Genomic DNA, 20,641 nt, shown 5'->3' with positions numbered 1-20,641 from the left:
CCTGGAGAAAACGGCCTCCAGATGGAAGCAGACCAGCTGCACTTGATGAGACTAACAGGATGGGCGGCCGCTCTACTCACTCAGCAGACACAGGCGGAGGCGCAAGGCAGGACGGTTGCTAGGGTTTTCTTTTTTTCCCTTGTTTTAAACAGTTAATGCGCTTGGAGAGCCGGACTAGACGCAGGTGTAGAAATCTCGGCCAAAGTCTTCTGTGAAAGAAGACGCCACGTGGGGTGAAGAGGGTAGCTCTCGCGGCCCCACAGTCCGCGTCTGGCTGCGGCCACATGGCCATGGACAAGTTGGCCCGAGGGGATGCAGCGGAACGATTTAGGGGCCACGGCGTCAAGGTCGCATGTGCCGCTGCAGTGATTTTCTTTCTCTTCTGAAAGAAACAGCAGCACCTTGGTGTCATCAACCACCTCCACCTCTGCAGGGACTGTGATGGGGACACTGAAGTGACTGGCAGTGGGGTCGTCGGCATTCAGCTGCCCATTGATGGAGTTCAGTGCCTTGTTTCTGTAGGGTAGCAGGGCTTCGTTGCGCGCTGGAGGCTGCGAGGGCGGGTCAGTGGGGACAGTCCCACAAGCATACGGAGGGGCTACCCGGCCCAGTCGTAGCCAACCACGAGGCAGCTGTGGTCAGAGGTGATCAAGAGCTCACGCAGGTGGTCGGAATCCGGATCTGGGAAGTAGTCCAGGCGCCACACGTGGCGCAGGTACAAGGCCGTCTCCTCCCGGAAGCTGTCGCGGAGCATCTTGATGGGCGTGGCCCGCTTGGTGTCCGGGGTCTTCTGGGAACTTTTCTTTGAGCACGCGGGCCTTGAGCCCCTGGCCGCGCGGGCTGCCGCGCAGGAATCACAGGGACCGGTGGCCCAGGGTCTCCAGGTCGTCTTGGTGGCTCTGCTCCTGCCCAGGTACGTGTTGATGCTCAAGCAGTGCGCCGTGTCCGTCGCCTCTTGTGCTCGCGGAACGGGATGTGATCCTTGGTCTCGGGGTCTCTGGACGCCTCGTCCAGGTACAAGTTGATGATGTGGGTGGTGTGCTGCTGCTTAGTGCCCGGCGGCCCCCCAGAAAGTTCTCGGGCTTCACATCCGGGTAGATGAGGTTTTGGTGTGCGTGTTCTCAATCCAGGCGGGGGACCAGCAGGACTGCGATTGTGAGCACTGTTTAGAGCATGAATGTGCAGTTGGAGTAGAAAAGGTCCTCCACGCTGAGCAACTCCAGCTCTGAGGTGTTGTGCTTCCCCCACCGGTCAAAGGAGTGAGGACGCCCTCTGTGTCACTGAGCCGCTCTCAGAAGTGGGACTCCAGGTACATACAGCTGGGGCACCAGGACTTGATGGGCCGTAACTTGATAGCTACGTATTCATTTGTATAGAGATTCTTTTCTAGCCAAAGTTTCTAACTGTTGCTAAGTGGCTGTCTACTCTCCCCAAACCTCTTAAGTGACCCAGTCTGTGATTTAGGTTTCAAGAGGTCATGAAGTGAACCCAGATCACCTTCTATTAATATTAAATGAGCCTGTAAATGCACGTTGGGCAGCAAATCAAAACCACTGTTAGCAGCTACTCTAACTGAAGAAGTTCCTGTCTGTTAAAGGACCAACTGCCCTTTCATAAAAGACCACTTTTTTTTCTATGAATAATACATAAAATAGTAGGGAAGAAAACACATTTCCATTAAGCAATATCAATTCTCAACACACTGGATATAATCTCTTATACCTCTATAATTAAAAATTAAACACAAAGTATTATGTTGAAGAAACTCCAAAGCTGATTTTTATGTTCTCTTTTTTCTCCGAAAACCTCATTCTTACCAGCCTTTCAATATAATTATATTCCAGGGAAAAAGTGGCAGGCAGAAGAGAATAAATCAACATATAATCTTCCTTTAAAGTCCTGGCTCATATTTTATGATGTGTACAGGCTGTTTAAAAAAAATCACGTCTGAAATTTTCCACAATGAACATATGCTATCTTCCATTATTTTGCTATTTTAAAGGGAAAATCATGCAACATATCAGATCTGTTGTATCCCTAGACACAAGAGACTTTAGTTTACTGTGCAGACTTTCATTGACTGTGTGGGTTTCTATTAACCTATTTCTAGATCTTAAGTCCCTGACAAATAGCTGGTGCTTAATGAATATTTTTTCTGAATAAATAAATACTAATATTAAAAATAAAGACTAAGAAGATATTTGAGGATGGGACAATTCAATGTTTTGCCAATATTATTGCCCAGTGAATTTTCCCCTCCTCTGCTCCACTTCCCTCTTCACTAAATAAAGACAGAGCAATTTCAGGGAAACTATCATTAGGAAGTGGGAGGATTCTTCTTACTGTTGCCCTTAATTCATTTGGGACAAGCATTCTCATTTATTTAGGAAAGTCCGTTGAGTAAAAGTCCAGTAAGTAAAAGTCATTGAACTCAGGAAAGTATGGGCATCTATCTTCTTAAGCTATGAAAGTAAAAAGTAATAATATATTACAACAAAAAAATGCCATTTGTGAGTAGCACATAAACTATAACTTGAGCAAGATAATTCCATTTCTAAGATGATTACTGACTCAAGGTTGGTCCCGGGGTCCTTTCCCAGTGTTACCACTAATATGACCTTGTCTTTTATTTTTTTATTTTTATTTTTAGAGGTCTATTTTATTTTAGTTTATTTTAATAAATTTATTTATTTTAGTTGGGGGCTAATTACTTTACAATATTGTAGTGGTTTTTGCCATATATTGACATGAATCAGTCATGGATTGACCTTGTCTTTTAAAAACCAAAGACCCAGCTTTGGAGAACTGTTTGACAGTTGCATTTCAATCAACATACCCAAATTGATTAAAATTCAAATCACAGGATTTTTAAAGATTCTTATTGTCTTGGAAAATAACCCTTCCTTTTTAAAACTGTGGAAGCTGAGGTAGAAGAAGTTAAGTGATAGTCCCAAAAATACAGAACTAGTAAATGGCAGAAAGACTTGTTCTCAGGTACTAATTCCAATTTCAACACATGTTCTATTTCACCTCATTCTACTATAAACCCCTTAGTGCTTTATAGACAGATAATAAAAGTTAGTTAATGCAGATGATGATGATAATGAAATTTCACTGTGCTGGAAACAGGGAAATGAGGTCAGTTAGCTGGCATTTGGTGATGCTTTTGTTGAGGCAGAACATTTATTATTCTCTCTCTCTGCATATAAAAAATAATCTATGTACTTTGCTAAAAAAAAAAAAGCCTTAGGCAACTAAATATCATTCATGAAAACATTTAAGACAAGTGACAGTTTCTAGTAATACATTTCCAGAACAGAACAAGCAGGATAAAGATAGCTTAGAAACTGCATACATAGAGAATTTTTCTACTGATACCCTAATCCCCTGCTGGCCAATTTTTAAAAGTGGGCTTTTATTGTACCATAAAAATGAACAAGCTGAGGCCTTCACATCCGGAGAAAGGTTGGTACCTGCACGAAAAATGTTTTGCCTTTCAGAGTCCAGGATGAGACAAAATCCTTGTTACTCTTGGGTGAGGAAAACTAACCATTGTGATAGAATTGGGAATTGAAACGCCATTTGTGAGTAGCACATAAACTATAACTTGAGCAAGATAATTCCATTTCTAAGATGATTACTGACGCAAGGTTGGTCCCAGGGTCTTTTCCCAGTGTTACCACTAACATGACCTTGTCTTTTAAAAACCAAAGACCCAGCTTTGGAGAACTGTTTGACAGTAGCTTTGAAAGCTAGGCACTTTGTATCCAGAAATTCCAGTCATCAGTGTATACCTAACTAATATGCATTTGTATATGAGTCAAAAAACATTCACAAGAATGCTCATAGCAGCCCTATTCAAAACTGCCCCAAACTGGAAACGACCCAAATGGCCATAATGAGTAGGATGGATAAATGCATTGCGTTATAGTCACATAATGGAGTACTGTTTTGCAGTGATAATGAGTGAACTAGAGCTACACTCAATAACACAAACAAATTTTCACAAAAACATATCGTAGAGTAAAAGAAGCCACTTACACAAAAAGTTTGAACCCTATGATTCTGTTATATAAAATTTCAAAGTGATCCAGTTAATCTGTGGCGTTACACATCCAGTTAATGCTTCCCCTAGTGGAGGGGGTGGTGGTGACTGGAAGGGGCACAGGGAGGATTTTTTGGGGGGGAGGGGTGCTCTTTCTGTTTTCTTTCTTGATCAAGGTCCTGGTTATACAGGGTTGTTATCTTTGTTTAAATGCACTGACCTTTATGCTTATGACTTGTAAGTTAATATGAGTGTATGTCTATGTCATTTTAAAACAATCGAGCTCTGAACATTTTCCTATAGAAACAAGGTAGGACGAGAGTGACACATTAGTAGCAGAGATGTCCCATCAGTAAGATAAAGAATGACTGTACCTACAGGCAGCCTTCCCTCCCTTGCCCTGTTTTACCCTCATCATTGCTTATGAAACTGGTCATCAGCCTGCAAATGAGGAACACAAATGTATAAATGTCACATTCTTATGCAGGAACCAAGGCACTCACTTCTTTTTGCCCCAAGGCAGGATTGGGTCTCAGTTTTCATATACTAAAAATGGACCTATTAGGGTAATGAGTGAGTTCATGTCTGTCATTTCAAGTTGATTGCTGGCAGTCTGTGTTACCTGAGGTGTGTCCCACTAATTAGAGAGAAATCAGATAAATTCAGGGAACACACATCATTTGGGGACATGGACTAATTGGGCATTTGTCCTTTGTACTCCATCTGTAAGGACTACTGAGGGAACTCAGAGGTATATCCTCAAGATTTAATAAACGGAGGAAGGAATAAACTTTTAAGTACTTATTATGAGCCAATACAGTGTTAGGCATTTAAATTATCTTTACAGTAGCTTTCCAAGGCAGGTAATACTGGCCTCATTTTACAAAGAAGGAAACAAACTCTGAAAGAGGATGAAGCCTATGGAAGTTTTACTGCTACTAAGGGCAAAGAGATTCAAATTTGGGACCATTGACTCCTCAGGCTATTTTCATATAGTATAGTTTCTATGGAGATCAACAGCCCTTTAGCAAAATGTCTGTATTCTTTGGAGAAAGATATGGCAACCCACTTCAGTATTCTTGCCTAGGAAATCCTATGGACAGAAGAGTCTGGCAGGCTACAGTCCATGGGGCCACAAAGAGTCAGACACGACTGAGCAACCAAACAACAACAATCAGATTCCTTAGAGAAAAGAACCTAAGGATTCTTTTCAACTCTGCTTCATGTCAATCCAAACACCAGGGAGTATTCCAAGTGCAAGAAAAAACAGAGTTTTGCCTGAAAAAAAAAAAAAGTCTTAAATAGCTGGGAGTAGTAGAAGGTTTAAAATTTTCACAATTGTCATCACTGGGTCAGACCACTTTCTCAGTCAAGCCCAAAATTCTTTCAGAAATGATGGTATCCAAGGGGTGGTCTATGAAATACCTTCCAAAAGGCAGTCCTCAAAATTTTAGGCATTCACATTCACGTTTAATGCATCTAACTTCCTTTAGACTCACGAAGGAATTACTCCTAGCACTATAGAACTGGCCAAGATCCAAAGAGGAAGAAGAAACCAGTGGTGCCAACCCAAAAGACTTCAGAGAAACCATAAACCAGATGTATTGCTTTGAGGTATCAGAACTCCAACTGGGAGCAGACCTTGCCTGAAACTATTCCCTGACCATCGTGGCTGCTGCTATGACCTAAAATAAACATCTGACTCTGCCTACCTTAGCTTTCCCGCACTGCAAAAGGATGATAAGAACTCCTGCCTGTCTTCAAGGATGTTAAAAGAACCAGCTAATGTCTGCAGGAAGAAGCACCATGTAAGTGCTAAGGTTGGTGTTGTTCTTGCAGAGATCATATGTGTTCTCACCTCCCAAAAGAGAAGGTTTGAGAGTGACCTCCTACCTCGTCATAAGACATAAAAGCAAATGGATGATGTAGAGATATATTGGGGGACTGTATGAAGAAGTCAGAAAAAAATTAGAGTGAGATTTGCAAGGCTAAATGAGATCTACAGTAGCCCTGTCCTTACATTCAAAATCACAGGCAGCCATTTGTCCTCTGCATGCTCTCTGGCAGGGTTAGAAGGACTGGGCACTGGGAGAGTTGAATGAAGCCACACTGGAGGGCTGGTCAGGAGAAAGCAGCCACAGAGACTCTGAATTAAAACTGATCTAACACGAGAACAGAGAAGAGGATACACTGAGTTACAGAGATAGAGCAGCAGGTACTCAGTGGGTCTGCAGAAACAGCAAAGCAACAGATCAGTCAAACTTAGTAGCTGGCTTCTGATCAGGCGACTCTCCTCCAGGGCTTCCATCGGGTGGCAAGCAGAAGTGAATACTAAGAACAAACTCCCAGACTCTGAGTTAGGTCATTTTACATGTTTATCAAACCAGTCAATCCTAAAGGAAATCAGCCCTGAATATTCATTGGAAGGACTGATTGCTGAAGCTGAAGCTATAATACTTCAGCCACCTGATGCAAAGAGCCAAACCACTGGAAAAGGCAGGAGGAGAAGAGGATGATAGAGGAGAGGATGAGATGGTTGGATGACATCACCGACTCAATGGATGTGAGTTTGAGCAAGTTCCGGGAGATGGTAAAGGACAGGGAAGCCTGGTGGGCTGCAATCTATGGGGTGGCAAAGAGTTGGACATGACTTAGTGACTGAGAAAAGGTTTATCACACAGTCCTCACCAGCCCCTGAGAATTGGGTACTATCAGTTTTCAAGAAATGAGTTCAAAGTGAAAAAGTAACTTGCCTAAGATAATGACATCATTACTAAAATATAGGTCTGGCTGACATAGGAGCCCTTACTCATTAAACTGGGTCCTCCATCTCATCACAGTTATTCATGGTGTCAACTAGCTCTAAGCAGATTCCTAGGCCAGCTCAGTTAAACATCCAAACCATGGTACCTGGCTTTGGAGTTAAAGCGTATGGCCTGAAGTGCAGTAACTCATCCAACAAGGATTTGAAGAGGGCCTGCTGTGGGCCAGGCTTGTGCTAGATGTGTATAATGCAGGCAAGAGAAGATCGACTCCTTGACTTTGGTGATGTCCTTCAGCTCCAACAAGCATGGTGGGGTAACCATTCTGGGCAAGTGCTCCACAGCACAAACCTCAGCCATAGTTGACGAGATGCATAAGCAACCACCGGAGGTGATGGCCCCTTGGAAGCCATTCTCAAGGAGCCCCTCAGCAAACAGAGAATATCCTTTAGTCTGAGTTTTGACAATTCTATATTAATCTCCTGAGGATTATGCAGCTAAAATCTGCTGCATGTTCCTTTACTTTTAATTACAGTCTTATGAAAGGTTTGATTTTTTTTTTTTGAAAAAAAAAACTAGTAAAGTTACTGCAGAAGAAAAAAGTTCTTAATAATTTATTCATAATGCTATTAAGACAAAGTCATGTTTTATTGGGCTCTGTGTGTTTATGTTGTGACGCAGAAGTCAGTAAGAGGGAGCTTTAGTAATATATAATATCTATTAATATTCTCCACATATGTTCACCAAACAAACAATGTCTCAGCATCAGTAAAGGATTTCAATAATTAAAAAGCATGATTTTTCCCAGTTTAACTATTTCCTATTAAAAAGATGCCACAGACACTTATACTGACAGCCTCTCATTCCCAGCGAAAGCAATTGCACTTTGTGGGGAGAGAGGGTGAAATAAACCATAGTCCAGGAAGGGGCTCTTGTCTCCATGCTGACACTAACTGCAAATGCCCTTGAGGTCTAGACCCTTCCCTCCTCATCTGTAGGCTGAAAAGATTTAGATGAGGCGATAGCCATGTCTTCCCCTGCTTTCCAGTTGTGAAATAGTACTCCCCTGGGCCTTATCTTTATCCCTCCTTGATCACTGCTTTTGTCAAGCATCTTTTTGAAATGAGTTTCTTGTTCTCCCAAATGGGCCTTGCTCTTCGACTGCTTAGCCTGGCTCCCAGAGTTAATAGGCAGAATGGAGGCCCACCGACTATGGAGACAAGTGATGGCTCCCTCTCTGACTTGCCATTTGCCCTTGATCAGAGAGTCACTTAGGAATTCCAGGCCCATCCTTTCCTCACTGATGGGGGATTATGTGACGATACTTAGCTACCATGAAGGAGTGAGAGAAGATTGAATAATATGCTTGTATGGGACTTAGCCAATACTTGATGGTACACTGGATACTTGGTAATAATTACCTTTTGAGTCTCACAGAACTTACCTGAAATACCTTCCTGATTCGAGGACTAAATGGTTCCCTAAGAGGGTTTAATTCCTTTTCACTCCTGAAAAAAACTGTGCCACAAACTGAGAGCTTGATATACCATTGCTAGCATGAATTTCCTTCACCTTAGTTCCTCAGAATCACTGACGAATCTCAGCCACTATGTTTCACACTCTCAAATCATTTTTCCCATACTCCTTTATAGATAGATGCTTATTGTGCTATAAACATAAAGGGAACGTATCCTGTGGGTGTTTCGACACTGTTAAGACTTCCTCTCCACTATAACTAACTGGGTCATCCCACTGTAATCTGGAGAACACAACCTGGCTTCATGGAAAGAACTCACATTTAAGCAGGAAATCGAACTCGATGAGATGATGATAATAATTATTGTTAGCGCTGATAGCGCTGATTGAGAAATTAGTCTATGCCTGCACTGTTCTGAGAAATTTTCACTTATCAAGTCCTTTATTCCTCCAGACAACCCTATGAGCTTGTTACTATTTTCATGTCCATTTCACTGTGTAAAGAACGTGCAGCACAGGAAGGTTAAAAGCTTCAGAATGCCACATTTCCAGGAATCTGTGCACACCAGATTTAAACCCAAGCAATTTAGCGTCTGGGCTTTTAATTATGCTACTCTCCAGAGTTGGCAGGATGATCTGAAAGAATATATCAATGTGTAGAGAACTGGCCATACCAAAGGCACACAGAGAACAGCATTTTTATACTGTTTACGTTAAAATCGCTATTTTCTTAAATGCTACTGCTTTTCCCAATTGATGATGACAAAGATTCATCCTTTATAGTCCTCTTCTCCACTTTTACTCCCCACGTCTTTAGCTCCACTGGTCTCGCTGCTATCTCAGTCCACAGGCACAAGGCTGGGTGGTATCCATTGACATCCCGGCGTGAACCTTCTCTCAATGTCACCTGGTAACTTCCCCAGGTCCGCCTCAGAGTTCCACTTCTTCATCTATCAGCTTCCTGTCTGAAATAAAACTCAGAAGAACACATCCCTCCCCCTTTCCCTATGCCTCCGTCACTATTTTACAGCTTCAGCCTCTGACAAACCGGTCCCTTGTTTTGTAAGATACGTTAAGATACACTAAAATTTTAGGCTGTGATACCTTACCTTGGTAAAAGAAAGCTCACCTTAAGATTACAGACTCCTTATTTCCTGCAATTCACTGATCCAGTCACTAAAACATCATCAGCTTATTTGGCTCAGGTAAGCATCAAGCTGAATGGTGTCCAAACAAATGACAGCAGTGGTGAGGCAGATAGTAGGTCTTAGAAGACACCATTCCCAGAAGATAATCATAGTAATTTGCTGTCATCATTCTCTCACAAGTCCAGGAAAAAGAGCAGCATTAAAGCCCATGTAGAAGGCAGAAATTTTGAAACTTGGAGAAGTACATGGTACACTTGAATCCTGGGAACTGGTGGCAAAGCCAAGAAATAATGAAGTAGCAGATGGCAGGCTGTCCGCAGAAAGCTGGACCCTCCCACTGCCTCACCTAACTAATTTCAGGGCAGCTGGTAGTTTATCTAAAGACCTTTTTAAAATCCTGGAGTGCCTTGCTCCTCAAAATGTGGTCCATGGACCAGCTGCATGGACATCCCTTGGGAACATGTTTGAAACGAAGATGCTCAGGTTCCTCCCCAGACCTCCTGAGTCGGAATCAGCATTAGAAGCTGCTTATTCCTGAGTCTTGAGAAGTTTTGGTGGGGGCTCATAGCTCAGGTTAAGACTGGCAGGTCTGACCTAGCTATAAGTAGACTCTATTTTGAAATTTCATTGAATAAGTAAGAACATATGATAATATAAAAGCAAAATTAAGCACGAGTGAAAAACTTTTAAATTGTGCTCAGAATAAAGCTGCAGTATTAAAGAAGAGGATGGCAAAAGATCTACATGGAAACCCAATAGGAATATTCCATTTGCTGTTCTGATGCACCATTCACTGTTCATCTTGCTCTGAGACCACAGAGGCTGACCTCTGTGAGAGCAGAGGGATGAAGAAGGCTGAGATTTCCCAGAGGCCAGCCTTGGGCTGGCCTCGTCCCTCAGTGAAAGTCACAGCTCTGTCCCAACAGCCCTCACCATCTCAGAGTCCTGGTAACTTCCTCCTCCTCCTGCTCTTCAGGCCTGAGACTGGTCACAACACTTTCTGTTCAACAGCCTCTGCATACTGCACTATTCCCATTTGTACCTTTTAAATAATCCCTCAGTAAATTCTGTAAGACTCAGTTGGAGTATATAACATGTTTTCTGCTGGGACCTTGATTGACAGATTTAGACAAAACTGTTGGTTCAAAGAAAGAAAGGGGAGTGGAGAACATTAACCAGTCATAGGGGAGGGAGCTTAAAATATAAGAATGGTCCAGGGGAAAGAGGTAGCAACGAATAAGTAACTAAGAGCCATGTTCCATCACACAGATGTCAAACACAGGGAACAGGCTCTGAATGTGTTTAATAGCAAGCTTACCCATCATCTGTTAAGAAATCCTAATTCTCAAAATGGGGTTTCCACTGCATTTCAATCCAGAGGCTTTATTAAGTGCATCCTAGTTATGTCTTGTCATCCCTTTAGATGCTCATCTTGCCTGCATCCACAAACAGCCTTTGAAGATAAGTCCTCTCTTTAAAGTGTCCCCTCTCCATCCCTTCTCCCTAAAGTTCAGCATTGATTGGATAAGGCCCCCCTTTTCCCTGTAAGACCTATCCTCTCACAATCAGCGTGTTCAAGTCCCCCATTCCTTTGTATAGTTTGACCCCTATTTTGCAGAAGCTTCCAGAATTAGATACAATCTAATTGCTGACTCCTTTACATCACAGACTGTCACACGTATACATGCATTTGCCTATCTACAAAACCATATGCTACTCTCCCCGAGTGGAGTTTGGCCCACACTGCTCCAGAGGGCCCACCTCTACAAGCAGTCAGCATGACCAGACTGGTCAGGTAAGAAGGCTTTCCTGCAGCTGCCCATCCGTAACTGCCACTCGTGTGTCAAGCTTATTCCTACTGCATCCTCATTCTGTCCCTCTATCTAGAATCTTATCACCAGCAACCGGTTCTTAAGTAATTCTCTGTCACCCAGCATTCAAGGCCCTTAGCAGGCTCACTTTCTTTGTAAAGTCTTCCGTGCAACTTTAAAACATAAAAAATGCCTCCCTTATCCAACTCCCTTTGGTGCTTGCTTCTCAGTTTGAACCCGGGGGTTTCTGTAAGCAAAGCACATGTGCAAACAGAAATGGATACATGGGGCAAGAAGATTCAGGCATAACCTCTAGGTTCCTGGCTGAGACCGCAGGTGGAAGGGCCGTTGTTTACCCCTTTCTGTATTTTTATCTCTTAGGCCTCCTTTATTCCATAATCATTCTTCCCTCCCTCCCTCCTCCTTTTTTATTGCCTTTGATTTTTTACTAAAACCTGGTCATTTGTCCTAGAGCATGTTCCATATTCTGGGATTGCTTTAGGTGGTATCTTTTAACATGTTCCCTTACTTTTTTTATCTTTTAAAAGTTTATAGTGAGATACACATAGCATGAAATTTAACATCTTTGACTATTTTTAAGTCGACATTTACAGGACATTAAAGTACATTCACATTGTTGTACAATCATTACCCCTACCATCCATCTCCAGAATTCTCATCTTCCTAAACCGAATCTCTGTACCATATAAACAGCAACCCTCTCTTCCCTATAGTCCCTTCCTCTCAACCCATGGCAGTGATCACTCTACTTTCTGTCTGTGAATCTGATCACTCTAGGAATAAGTGGAATCATACAGTATCTGTCCTTTGTGACTGGCTTATTTCACATAGCATAATGTCCTCAAGGATTATTCATGCTATAGCAAGTGTCAGCATTTCCTTCTTTTTAAGGCTGAATAATATTCCACTGTATGTGTATAACACATTTTATCTATTCATCTGCTGATGGGAAATTGGGTTCTTTCCACCTTTTGGTTATTGTGAATAGTGGGTAGTGCCAATTATTGGGTTGGGAAAAACAGAAGGAAGAGGGATGGCAGGTAAAGGAAGAAACAGTAAATCTAGTTTGAAGCATGTTAACATTCTGTGCCTCTGAGATAAAAAAAAAATGCTCATATTTGATATACAAATATTATACATACAACTTTTGAGTTCAGAAGAATATCTGAACTGGAGGACTAGATTTAGCAGTTGTGGGCATTTAGGTAGCAATGAAATCAACAGGGTAAATGAGATCACCTATGGAGAACAAGCAGAAGATCTAGGACTGAGTCTTGAAGGTGGTGAGGTAGAGAAGGATGAGGGCTTCCCAGGTGGCTCAGTGGTAAAGAATCCACCTGCCAATGCAGGAGACTCAAGTTCCATCCCAGGGTTGGGAAGATCCCCTGGAGTAGGAAATGGCAACCTACCCCAGTATTCTTGTCTGGAAAATTCCATGGATAGAGGAGCCTGGCAGGCTAAAGTCCATGGGGTCACAAAAAGAGTTGGGCGTTACTTAGCAACTAAACAACTACCACCACAAAAGAAGGATGAGCAAGAAAAGGAGATAGAACAGCATAGAGAAAAATGAGAAGAAATTCAACAAAATTGGGGCTATTTGATTCTGCACAACATCTAGAAGAGACAGAGGATGTCAGGCCTCATCAGTTTGGTAAAAATTAAAATTGAGAATAGACATAAGTGAAATTCTTTAAATTACAATATTGACTTTTCAAATATAGTTTGCTACATTTAAAAGTATTTACTTGAAGCTCGCAGGAAATAGGTGGTAAATCTAAGGAATTCATTTGTTCAGAAATAGTAGAGGAATATAGATCCTTCTAGGAAAGTGTGCATGAAATCACTGATGTTACATTTGTGACACATTGTTAGAAGATGTTTGAGACACACCTGATAAAACTCTCAAAGTGGTTTTAAAGGAGATAAATTGTGCTTCACACACACACACGCACATACACTATCCCAGGGGAGAGACAACTTCACTGCATTGAATGTGAGAATGCTCTAGGATAGAATTTTAGAACTCCAGTGCTTAGCAGAATACCGTCTACAAAAATCACCATTGAGGGCTTCCATAGTGGCTCAGTGGTAAAGAATCTGCCTGCCAATGCAGGAGACATGGGTTTGATCCCTGATCCAGGAAGATTCCACACGCTCTGGAGCAACTAAGCCTGTGTGCCACAGCTGTTGAGCCTGTGCTCTATCTAGAGCCCAGGAACTGCAACTGCTGAGCCCAAGTGCCACAGCTACTGAAGCCTGCACACCCTGGAGCCTGTGCTCTGCAACAGGAGATGCCACCACAATGAGAAACCCATGCACCGCAACAAAGAATAGCCCCCGTTCTCTGCAACTAGAGAAAAGCCAGTGCAGCAGCAAAGACCCAGCACAGCCAAAAAGAGTATTTTTTTTTTTAATCTCTGTTGAACAAGAAACATGAGACCTTGGTTAAAGAAGGAAAGTGTTAGTCACTCAGACGTGTCCAACTCTTTGTGACCCCATGAACTGTAGCCACCAGGCTCCTCTGTCCATGGGATTCTCCAGGCAAGAATACTGGAGTGAGTTGCCATTTCCTTCTCCAGGGGATCTTCCCAACCCAGGAGACCTCGGTTAGATTTCAGGAAAAGCAACCTGTGACTGGAACTTGTTTAAAATTTTCAAAATTGTAGAATGCTAACTGAAATCAAGAGGCTATAGAATATCTTCCTCTAACATTGTTTAAAAAACAGAAATGGGTTCTCATCTGTCTGGTTCTGTAAGTGCAGGCATGACTCAAGATACAGAAGACAGACTTGAAGATCTCTCATGGGTCCTTCCTTTCATAAGATTATATGATGTTCTCCACAGTTTTACTGCTTTTGGTGGAAGAGCTTTCATCTTTCCAAACTACTAAAATAGATAGCCTGGCCAGGTTTTTCAGACTTACTGATTTTTCCACTTCCTTGAAAAGCTCAGTTGAAGGCATCTTTCATCTTTAATTCTATTTCTGAATATTTCCCTCTTACACTACTTATTATCATTCACTTGTTACTTGCCCTTCCTTCTCCATCCTTTCTTTACCTTTTTTATCTTCCCACAAAACACACTAATATTTGATTTTTTTCACTGAAGTCTATTGGCTTGAGAACTCAGAGTTGGTGGGTAAATTTAAACCATATATTGTAACATGTGAAAAATTATTAATAAGAATTTTACTAGGTTAGAATTTTAATTCTTTTGGTCAAAGGCCATTGATAAACTTACAGAGGAAAGAAAATGTATAAAGAAAACTTTAAGTTATAAAGGTCAAACAAAGACTAAGTTAGCATGATTCCCTAAGTGTAAAAATAGGTAACATTTCACGGTTAATTTATTAAAACCATAAGACTGATTCATCAGTATACTCTTTGGGCTGGAGTGTCTAACTTAACATTAACTCGGATTCTGAAATAGTGAGTAATAGAGGATCAAAAATTATGCATGTGTCACTGTCAGGCAAACCTTCCTTTCTCAGTGATGTTCCAGAGGAAATATTAGTTTTCATTATTTTGATTATCCTCCCAAAAAGTTTAGAATTATGTCTAGCCTGGCCAGGTTTTTCAGACTTACTGATTTTTCCACTTCCTTGAAAAGCTCAGTTGAAGGCATCTTTCATCTTTAATTCTATTTCTGAATATTTCCCTCTTACACTACTTATTATCATTCACTTGTTACTTGCCCTTCCTTCTCCATCCTTTCTTTACCTTATTTATCTACCCACAAAACACACTAATATTTGATTTTTTTCACTGAAGTCTATTGGCTTGAGAACTCAGAGTTGGTGGGTAAATTTAAACCATATATTGTAACATGTGAAAAATTATTAATAAGAATTTTACAAAGCAGGAGGAAATAAATATGCACTAACACCTACTATGTGCAAGGTTCTATGCTTTCAGTGTATATAGATTTTGACTTTACAGTGACCCTAGTAGATAAGGACTTTTCAGTTCTGTGCTCTGCATAAGTTCACAGACACTAGATAACTCCTCCAGGTCCTACTTTAGTAAATCGCAGAACTAGAATCTGGTTCAATATGCCAGCAAATTTGGAAAACTCAGCAGTTGTCACAGGACTGGAAAAGGTCAGTTTTCATTCCAATCCCAAAGAAAGGCAAGGTCAAAGAATATTCAAACTACCACACAATTGCACTCATCTCACAGGCTAGCAAAAAAATGCTCAAAATTCTCCAAGCAAGGCTTCAACAGTATGTAAACTGAGAACTTCCAGATGTTCAAGCTAGATTTAGAAAAAGCAGAGGAACCAGAGATCAAATTGCTAACATCCGTTGGAAAAGAAAGAAAAAGAGAATTCCAGAAAAACATCTACTTCTGCTTTACTGACTACACCAAAGCCTTTGACTGTGTGGATCACAATAAACTGGAAAATTCTTCAAGAGATGGCACTACCAGACCACCTTACCTGCCTCCTGAGAAATCTGTATGTGGGTCAAGAAACAACAGTTAGAACCAGATATGAAACTGGTTCCAAATTGGGAAAGGAGTACATCAAGGCTGTATATTGTCACCCTGCTTATTTAACTTATATGCAGAGTACATCATGCAAAATGCTGGGCTGGATGAAGCACAAGCTGGAATCAAGATTGCCAGGAGAAATATCAATAACCTCAGATATGCAGATGATACCACCCTTATGTCAGAAAGCAAAGAGCCTCTTGATGAAAGTGAAAGAGAAGAGTGAAAAAGCTGGCTTAACACTCAACATTCAAAAAATGAAAATCATGGCATCTGGTCCCCTCACTTCATGGCATCTGGTCCCCTCACTTCATGGCAAATAGATGGGGAAACAATGGAAACAGTGACAGACTTTATTCTCTTAGGCTCCAAAATCACTGCAGATGGTGACTGCAGCCATGAAATTAAGATGCTTGCTACTTGGAAGAAAAGCTATGACAAACCTAGATGGCATATTAAAAAGCAGAGACATTACTTTGCCGACCAAGTTCTGTCTAGTCAAAGCTAAGATTTTTCCAGTAGTCATGTATGGATATGAGAGTTGGACTATAAAGAAAGCTGAGTGCCAAAGAATTGATGCTTTTGAACTATGGTCTTGGAGAAGCCTTTTGAGAGTCCCCTGGACTGCAAGGAGATCCAACCAGTCCATCCTAAAGGAAATCAGTCCTGAATATTCATTGGAAGGACTGATGCTGAAGCTGAAGCTCCAATACTTTGGGCACCTGATGCAAAAAACTGACTCATTGGAAAAGACCCTGATGCTGGGAAAGATTGAAGGCAGGAGGAGAAGGGGACAATAGAGAATGAGATAGTTCAATGGCATCATCAACTCTATGGACATGAGTTTGAGCAAGCTCTGGGAGTTGATGATGGACAGGGAAGCCTGGCATGCTGCAGTCCATGGGGTCACAAAGTTTTGAATACAACTGAGCGACTGAACTGAACTGAGAATCTGGACTCAAAACTGTCAGAACACAAGCCCTGAGCAGGTGCACCACTGTCCACTTTAGAGAAAAGGAAATGTGAAAGGTCCCCTGATGCCAGCTTGCTTCAAGTATGGGCTCAACAGACCAGGAAATAAGCCAGCATCTTGCCTTTAATTATGAAGTAGACATAATTTAGAAAAAGATTGCTGTGAAAGCCTGGCTGAGTTTGAGAGAGGGAAGATCGATCAAGCAAAGTGGAATTGTGTGTAACCCTCCTATACCACTTGAAAAGACCAGCTTCTATAAAAGCTAGCCTTTTAGAAATTGGGGCGTACTGTATTTCACTCAAAGGTTCTTTAACAAGAAGACTAGGTTAGTGGGGAGACTGTGTTCATTCGTTCTCATTGGCAGCCACTTGATATGAATTAGTTCCCTGAATTCTCACAACCACCCTGGCATTATGACTTTATACTGGAGATATTGTGTCTCAGAGAATTTAGGTTTCTTGGTCAGTATCATGAAGCAATGGAGCTAAGGTGTGGATCTAGGCCTAAGTCCGAAGACCAGGCTTGCTCCACTATAATACCATGGAGAGAAGCCGTGCTGAAGACAGTTGCGGCAGTGCTTCTCAGCCTTCAGAGTGCATATAAACCACCTGGGATCTTGTTGAAGCACATGTCTAGTTCACCAGGTGTGGGATGGAGCCTTAGAATCTGCATTTCTGAGAGGCTCCCAGGTGATGCTGATGCTGCTGGTCTGCAGTCACTCTTAAGGCTAGAAATGATGACAACGTATTTACGAAGCGACTCCTACAAGTATATTCCCAACCCGGGGGTGCTTCGGCTAGATGGCTTCAGTGAAACTGTGTGCTTTCTAAAATATCCAGTTAGTTCTCTATGTCAACAGTCCCCAACCGTTTTGGCACCAGGCACTGGTTTCGTGGAAGACAGTGTTTCCGTGGACAGGGTGGGGGCTGGAGGAACGGTTCAGGCAGTACGGGGAGCGATGGGGAGCAGCAGGTGAAGCTTTGCTCCCTCTCCTCCTGCGGTGCAGCCCAGTTCCTAACAGGCTGTGCATCGGTACTGGGGCTTGGGGACCCCCTGCTTCAAGTGAGAGGATGGTGATTGTCTCTGCTATAGATGCTAAGATAGAGAGTGGGAACACAGAAAAGATGGGGTTGACGGATTAAGTGTTCCCCATGTGTATCACCCTAGGCCCTCACTTCAGTTCTGCAAGCATCTGGCCAACTGCTCAGCAAAGCAAGGACTCCAGAGCAGCTGTGAGCAGTTCCATTTGTAAGGCAGAATTTCGCTGTGTCTCCTGAGATCCTGGAGGCTGCAGCAGTTCTCCAATGAGCAGGATCCCACGTGACAGGCCCACATCCATAGAAGGCAGTGGAGGGGCTGGCCACTTGGAAGTGTTTGTTACAAAGTTGTTTTGCCACTGTTTACTGTGGTCCTCTGCTCTGCTTTGCATTTCACTTCTTCCCCCTGCCCCACCCCATTCTCTCTCTCCCACCATTATAGGAGCCCAGTGACAAGGGACCCTCCTCCATGTCTATGAATTAGGCATCAAGGCGGCTTCCACAACTGTTCTCTATTTCAGTGGAAACCAACTTCATAGCACATTGCTTTGGATACCACTGCAGTCACTTAGGTGTCTACCTAATCTGCGATAATTGCTTCATTTCAGCAGCAAAAAAAAAAAACTTATTACCATGTTTTTGCTGCTCACAGTGGCTTTTGTGTAGAGAATCTTTCACATCAAAGGAAGAGGGACTCTGTTGATGACACACATACCAGCTGTTTCCAGAACTGCTGGCCCCTCCCTGCCACACCTCCTCTGTGGGCCAGCTGAGGCCCTGCTCACCGGGAGTGAGTTCCTCGAAGACACTGGGCATCCACCTGTGTCTGGCAGGGGTGGGTGCCACCTGGCGACAATCAGCCTGGGAACATGGACTCAAAGGCGGAGGCGGGTAGTGAGGTCCAATGGGGGAAATGGCTTCAAACTGCTCTTGATCAATATTGCCACAACGAGTAGATTTTGCTCCCTCCCAAACAGGCAGCTCTGCTTTCTCTTCATCTCACATCCCTAATGCCCCTGGGTCTGAGATGTAGCCGGGGAAAGGGGGGTGGAGGAGAAACGCATGAGGTGCAGACATCCCCCTATTCTAATAAGATAGCTGTGTTACCTTTTATCTCTACATTTCATGCAGCTTAGACAGTCCTGGGGCAGCCCAGAATCCTTTTCTCGTTTCCCCTTTTCAAGTCAGTCTGTTATCATGCCCAGTGCTCTTCTCATTAATTTTTTTTTTTCCCTACATCATCTCCTGCTCCTCCCTTTGCTATGACCTCTCTCCCCCGTGACTGGTTGTGAAGGTTCTCTTTCATTTCTCTTTCTGAGGCAGTCTTTGTAGAGCTAACTTTAACTAGCTGACCAATTCTTTCCCAAGCCTCTACAAAGCATCTCATGAAAAGGGACAGGCAAGCATAAGACAGAGCCGACCCACGTGAAGCCTGCAGCCCTCTCCTATCTCCATCCTTCTCTGCAAACATTCAGCCTTTTCCTAGAGATGGCCTGGAAACTGCCTCTTTATCACAAGGAGTTCAGCCTCCAAGTGGCACCGGGCAGCCAGTTCGCCACAGGAGACAATAAGTCATAACCACTGCACAGAGACAATAACTCGTAACCACTGCACAGAGACAATAACTCGTAACCACTGCACAGAGACAATAACTCGTAACCACTGCACAGAGACAATAACTCGTAACCACTGCACTTGCTCCAGATCAGGCCATCAGCACCTAAGGCTGTTTCTAGTTTCCATGTGGCAGAAAATAGACCATTTTCTCTCCAGAACTAAAAGGGATCATATATAATATTAATGGGCTTCCTAGGTGGCACTAGTGGTAAAGAACCTGCCTGCCAATGCAGGGGATGTAAGAGACACAGGTTCAATCCCTGGGCCGAAAGATCCCCTGGAGAAGGGCATGGCGACCCACTCCAGTTTTCTTGCCTGCAGAATCCCATGGACAGAGGAGCCTGGTGGGCTACAGTTCATAGGGTCCCAAAGAGTTGGACACGACTGAAGCGATGGAGCACACAGCACACATACAATATTACGACACTCAAGGTTCAGTGATTAAAGTCTTAAAACACCTTGGAGCCAGGACGAGCTGAGTGACATGTCTACTGTCCCTGTTCTGGAATTGATTGTTTCACATGGGAAGCATACCAGACCGTTCCAGCTGGAAGGGCATTCTCCACTGTCACCCTTTTGACCTTGGATTTGTTCTCTTCCACACCTTCCTCTACTGCCATCTTGTTTCCTCTGAATTATGTGGCTGGACTTGTGTGGCTTTTTATCTTTTCTTTCTCTCCACTTCCCATGCACTTCCCTGGCTTAAACTCACTTCTTTGCTCTCACTCACATGTGTTCAACCACCACCTTGGTTCCAGAAGCTAATCTCTGCCCTGATACCGTTTTTCAGCCCCTCCCAACCTTGCCACACTCTCCCAATTCCGGTTACAGGATTCATCTGTATTCCATTAATGCCCTGCATTAACTGAATATGTAGACAAGCCCCACCTAATCTCCATAATTATTCAGTGGGTGGAAAGGGAGTGGGGAGTTTCCCAAAGAAACCTAAGAGAGTGAGTTCCAATTTAAAAACACATAACTCTATGCATAGCAGGGAATAAACGTGATGGATGGTAAATTTGATATAATAAACTGGAGATAGTAAAGTTGGTCATATAAAAAAGTGTTGTAAGTATTCAGATAAACTCTTAGGGGAACAGCCCCAAAGGATCGATGCAAAGAAATGATGGCTGGGAGGTGACAAGACACCCCCTATCTGAGTTAAATATGGTTCAAAGCAAACGTGTTACCTGACAGAACACAAAGGAGTACAGCTTAGGGATTAAGTATGTTTGCTTTGGAGCCAGACCGCCTGGGTTGG

General features: G+C 42.8%; 2 protein-coding genes and 1 pseudogene across 7 annotated transcripts in view; 1 reads left to right on the top strand and 2 right to left on the bottom strand.

Moving 5' to 3' along the window:
• The window catches only part of ASTN1 (astrotactin 1), a 345,878-nt gene that overhangs the window by 266,468 nt on the left and 58,769 nt on the right, over positions 1-20,641 (bottom strand). The gene's annotated exons all lie outside the window — the stretch shown is intronic.
• Positions 119-20,000, bottom strand: LOC145507404 (casein kinase I-like; annotated as a pseudogene).
• The window catches only part of BRINP2 (BMP/retinoic acid inducible neural specific 2), a 226,972-nt gene continuing 207,113 nt past the window's right edge, over positions 783-20,641 (top strand). For all 4 annotated transcript variants that reach the window (XM_081493883.1, XM_081493884.1, XM_081493886.1 and 1 more), the window contains exon 1: positions 783-913. The gene's annotated coding sequence lies outside the window, so the exon portion shown is untranslated. The remainder of the gene's footprint in view (positions 914-20,641) is intronic.

Source organism: Giraffa tippelskirchi, chromosome 5 (assembly GCF_054371585.1).
Source record: "Giraffa tippelskirchi isolate mGirTip1 chromosome 5, T2T-mGirTip1v1.2.pri, whole genome shotgun sequence".
NCBI lineage: Eukaryota > Metazoa > Chordata > Mammalia > Artiodactyla > Giraffidae > Giraffa > Giraffa tippelskirchi.
This window is presented reverse-complemented; position numbering and strand designations above follow the sequence as displayed.